Source organism: Miniopterus natalensis, chromosome 4, assembly GCF_054644295.1.
Source record: "Miniopterus natalensis isolate mMinNat1 chromosome 4, mMinNat1.hap1, whole genome shotgun sequence".
Lineage (NCBI taxonomy): Eukaryota > Metazoa > Chordata > Mammalia > Chiroptera > Miniopteridae > Miniopterus > Miniopterus natalensis.
The window spans coordinates 56,148,311-56,153,592 of NC_142084.1; positions in this window are offsets into that span (position 1 = coordinate 56,148,311).

A 5,282-nucleotide genomic window follows, 5' to 3' on the forward strand; every position below is an offset into this window, starting at 1 on the left:
GAAATTGAAAATGTAAGAGAAATGACAAAGGGAGTGAGGCTTGCTCCTTTCAATGTGCCAGAAAATGGGGGGACCTATCAAAATATGATATACAGAAAACGCTCAACACAAAGCCAAAGATTTTAAAGAGTAAAGTAAATATTCCCAACTGCTAGATATTCCTCAATTACAAGCTAAAAAAAAAAAAAGAAAAGAAAAGAAAAAAGAAAAAACAAGCAAAGAAAACATGGAAGTAAAATGATAGAGTAAAATATCAAAAGACAACATCCAAGAGATAATTCTGTCAACAGAGTCAAGACTGATAAAAGGAAATCAGGCAAGATGAAAGACATTTTCTACACACACTTTATGTATGAAAGAAGAGAACAAAGGGTGGTAGTAAGCTTAGGAACAAAAAATAGATTGAAGTTTAGCCAGAAGAAAAGAAAAAAACTGATATTTAAAAGGAGCATTGCATAGAATTGTTTACAGAGCAATGTATAGAAAGGACTAATTCTCTTTTTTCTATTATAGTTTACATTCAATATTATTTTGTATTAGTTTCAGGTGTACAACATTGTGGTTAGATAATCATATTTTTTACAGTATTCCCCTGATATTTTCAGTATCAGTTAGCATCATACATAGTTATTACATTATTGAATATACTTTTACAACATTATTGAATATGCTGTACTTTACATCCCCGTGACTATTTCATAACTATCAATCTGTGCTTCTCAATCTTTTCACCTTTTTCACCCAGACTCTCAAACCCCCTCCCCTCTGGCAACCATCAGTTTGTTCTCTATCTATGATTCTGTTTCTGTTTTGTTTGTTCATTTATATTGTTCTTTAGATTCCACATATAAATGAAATCACATGGTATTTGTACTCAATAGATGAGTGGGTAAAAAAGCTGTGATACATATATACAATGGAATATTAACTGGGCCATAAAAAAGAATGAAATCTTACTGTCTGTGATAGCACGGGTGGACCTAGAGGGTGTTATGATAGGAAGGACTAATTCTAAAGGAGCTGCAGTGGATCTTGTGACTGCCCAGATCCCCTGCAACCAGTGAAGCAACCTCAGCTGCTGGGCCTGCTGTGGGCCTTCAGTGGACAGCTCCTTCAGGGGCGGCCTCAGCTGGAAAGAAAGCCTTACCCAAGGCCACACCACTTCCCAGGACAGCTCACAGAGCATATCCAGTGATGGTTCAGTGCAAAGGTAGAAAGGCCCAGACACTTGACACAACCAAGGACAATCCTGAAGGGCCATTTAGTTTCAGTGTCCATGGACTTGGACGAGGCTGTCATTAGATCAGATCACAGCTCAACTTCTCCATCTACCCTATTCTGCTTCTTCCTCTTCCCTTTTTACAAGTTGATTCTAGAAGCATTCCTTACTTAATATCCTGCCCACTAAAATCCAACTCAGAGTCTGCTTTCTGGGAATCCAACTTGTGAAGAAAGGTGATTCATTTCTGTGAATAGGCATATATGAACTTATATGTCTATTTATAGGGATTCATTTTTCTTACACAAATGAATGTACATGAGACCTTAAAAATGAGTGGTGTTTTAGTCCACTTGGGCTGCTATAACAAAATACCATAAACTGAGTAGCTTATAGACAACAGAAATTTGTTTCTCATACTTCTGGATGCTGGGAAGTTCATAACTAAGGTGTGAGAACTAGGTGTCTGATGAGGACCAGCTTCCTCATAAATGGTGTCTTCTCACTGTGACCTCACATGGTGGAAGAGACAAGGGAGCTCCATTCATAAGGAATCTGCCTTCATCACCTAGTTACCTACCAAAGACCCCGTCTCAAAGTATCATCACATTGGGGATTAGGTTTCAACATATGAAATTTAGGGGAACACTAACATTCAACCTATAGCAAGTGATATAAATAAGATGCTAAGCAGGGGAAGAACTTTTGTGTTAATATCCTCATGGCTTTGTTCTTTGACACTTCAAGGATTATCTGAGAAAACTTTTGGTTTTTAATGTCATATGCAAGAAAAGTCAATAGTTTAAAGGAACAAGTGCTTATAAATAAAGTGTTAGAGGAAAGACCATTAACACTTGAGGCCACTAACATTGTTAATAAATTTCTTATATAAATAATATTATAAAACCTGGTGTGTACGGTAGAAAGATGGTGGACAAGGTACAATGTTCTGCCATTAAAAGATGAAACATAGCAGCTTAGTGACTTAAGAGAAATAAATAAGCAAGCTAGGGAAGAGGCTATATTAAGTGCCAGGAAGATATATTAAACCCATGAGCTGTTCTATCAGGAGGAGCAAAGATGAAAGATGAAGGGTAAGTCCTGGTGAAATTTAGGTCCTTAGTTTTAATTTATGCTTAAGCCCAGCGAAGAGGAAGAATATCTTATGTTGGCCTGGGAGAAATACTAGGTTTTGTAGAAGAGCTTTGCTTCGAAGGCCCTTTTAAAGAAGGGGCAGGTAACTTATAATTAGAAAACAGTTTTAGACTGAAGAAGCAATTTCTGGGGCCAACTTTCTCTTCCCTGGTTGGTACTATCATTTAAAAAGTGTGTTGTATCAATGGCAAGTTAAATTCAGATATTAAAAGCATGTTGTTATTCTATATCAATTCACATAAAAACGAGTCAATGACAAAATAAAAGATTTCAAAACTGCAGGTTAATGACCTTGTAAATAAAAAATACTATATGTCCATAGGTAGATTTAGGTACTCAGTTATCATTGGATTATGGGATTTTGAAGGATATTTTATATACTTTTATGCTGGTTGAATGATCTATGACATCATATAAACCCATATAATGTTTAATATTTGGTAAATAATGAAATCAAAGGGGAACACAAAAAAGAATCAGTCATGGGGTAAAAAGACTTTCCTGTATCTGTATAATAGAAATATGAAAGCCTATAAACGTGAAGAGAAGGATTTGTCAAAAATGGTGACATTAAGAAATAGAAGTTAAGAAAATTTTAACTTTTTTAAAAAAGGCAAAAATTAAATTCAATCCAATTATTGAGACGTTGAAACTGTTGGGAGACAATTCTCCATGGATTTCTTGTTTTCCTGTATGGTGAAGCCTTCTGAGGGAAGGACCAGTGTGAATGATGAAAAGCCTGGGAGCTACAGGGAGTGTAATCATCTGGAGAGGTTTAGGGATATACCTCACTAGAGACATCCCAGGGACATTTGCTTTTCCACCCAGAGGCATTTGTTTACTTTCCAGGATAATGAACCTCTCTCTCCCTAGAGGGGAGAATGGGAGAATGTCCTAGCAATTCCTTTTTTTTCTTTTCAATCCTCAACCAAGGATATTTTTTCCATTGCTTTTCGGAGTGGAAGGGAGAGAGAGAGAAAGAGAGAGAGAGAAACATCGATATGAGAGAAACACATTGATTGGTTACCTCCTGCTCGCATGCTAACAGGGGCCAGGGACTGAGCCCACAACCGAGGTACATGCCCTTTGCTGGAATCAAACCTGAGACCCTTCAGTCCAAGGGCCAATGCTCTAACCACTGAGCAAAACTGGCTAGGGCCCAGCAACTCCATTTAGCTCAGAGTTTCCTAGTTTGGGGATTCTTCTCCTGCGATGCACTCTCACTGCATGCACAGGTAACATCTGACCCCCACCACATCAACATCGGGGAACTAAGATGTGGGAGCTAATATGCAGGGCTGCTCTGGTCACTGTTTTTGCTGTAACAAATGGTCTTTTTCTCTGAGCCAGGGGTCTCGTATCCTTCTGTCAGTACATGTGTACAGAACTGGAGCAGGCTAAGTTGTTGTGTTTCAAGAAGAGTAAAAGCTTAGACCCCTTGCAGTTATGGACTTAGCAAGGAACAAAGTGTAAATTGTATTGTTTCATTTAGAGATGGGAAAATAAATGTAAATATTTTAAATTTAATAACCCTATTGAAAAGTTAAAGTCTGTGGTGCGTCAGCAAGCTAAATAGCCTTCTCAGATGGCGAATAGAGAAAAATTGAGTTTATTTAAGGAAAAGGGAATGGGGAATGGGGCTGTCCAAAGGGAAGAGCTACATGGCACTGAGTCAAAGGGTATTGGGTCCCTGATGGCAACAAAAATATACTTAGGATGGTGAAACAAGGAAGGTGCATTGAAGAGGTAACAGAAGAGCCTAGGCTGGCCTACTTTGGCTCACTGAGAAGTCAGAGAGAGAAGGGGCCTTGGAGACAGGTTCAGGGGTAGGCCCGGGACTAGCTGCCACTGCCCATTGCTCCCCTGGTTGCAAGTCTCCTGCGGTCCCCTCACAGGGAAGAAGGGGGAAGGAGATAGCGCTGGTGGTGTGTTCTTCTGATGGGGAGCCCACTGGGTCCTTTGTCTTGAGCATATTCTCTTCCTTGCAGGTGGAAATCGTAGGGGAGGTCTCAGGGAAGTTTCTCAACTGCATGTTCATCAGCTTTCCAGGTGTGCTCTTTCAGGGTCATGGTCTCCACTGATTGGTCAGTGCCAGGGCAGGGGGTCATTAGTCAATGTATCTGGTCGTGAGGCAGCCATGGTGCCACTTGTCTGGTTTTGCTGCTTTTCTGGGCGGGGAGCTGAAATTACAACTAAGACCTAGATATTATCTTTAGGGAGGAACGCTCAGGGGGTCTAAACCTCATGACCAGCGATATGCTAGGGGAGAATAGGTTACCCTGGGGACAAGGTTCTTGTTTTCCAAGTTTTGCTCCTTGCTAGACATCCAGAGCATTCTGCCCTGGTAAGTTTCTGTACCTAGCCCATCGTCCTTGCTCCGCTCATGTCTGTCTAACACCTAGGATAATCAGATGTAAGTCCTTAAAGTTCAAAATCCTATGCAGATACAAGGAGGCTGCTTCAGTAATGCATGATTATAATCTTAAACTCAAATGGGATGGACATTGGTAGCATCACATCCTTCAGATGTGATACATCCCTTACTGAGTTTCTGTTCAATGAGTAGCAGTCACATTTGTTGTTTACATGCACAAGTAGAAACTGCGTATGTATGTGTCTATATTTACAATCATCGTGTTTTCCTGCAGCCTCCCTGTCTCCCTCCACCAGGTGTGGGCTACTTCTTTTTGTCCCCAACCTTCCTCCCCAACGCCTGCGTATTCTCTCCTTGCTGCATTGTGATTGTGGCCTCAATATTTTTGGCACCTTCCCTAACTCTGAGTTTTGAGATGCTCTGAATGCTTTACTTGACAATCAGGTGTATTTTTTTGCCCCCGAAGCTTATCAGTTTTGTCCTGCTTCTCAGAAGGGAAAATGACAGCCAATGGCCACCACTGACCGCTGGAAA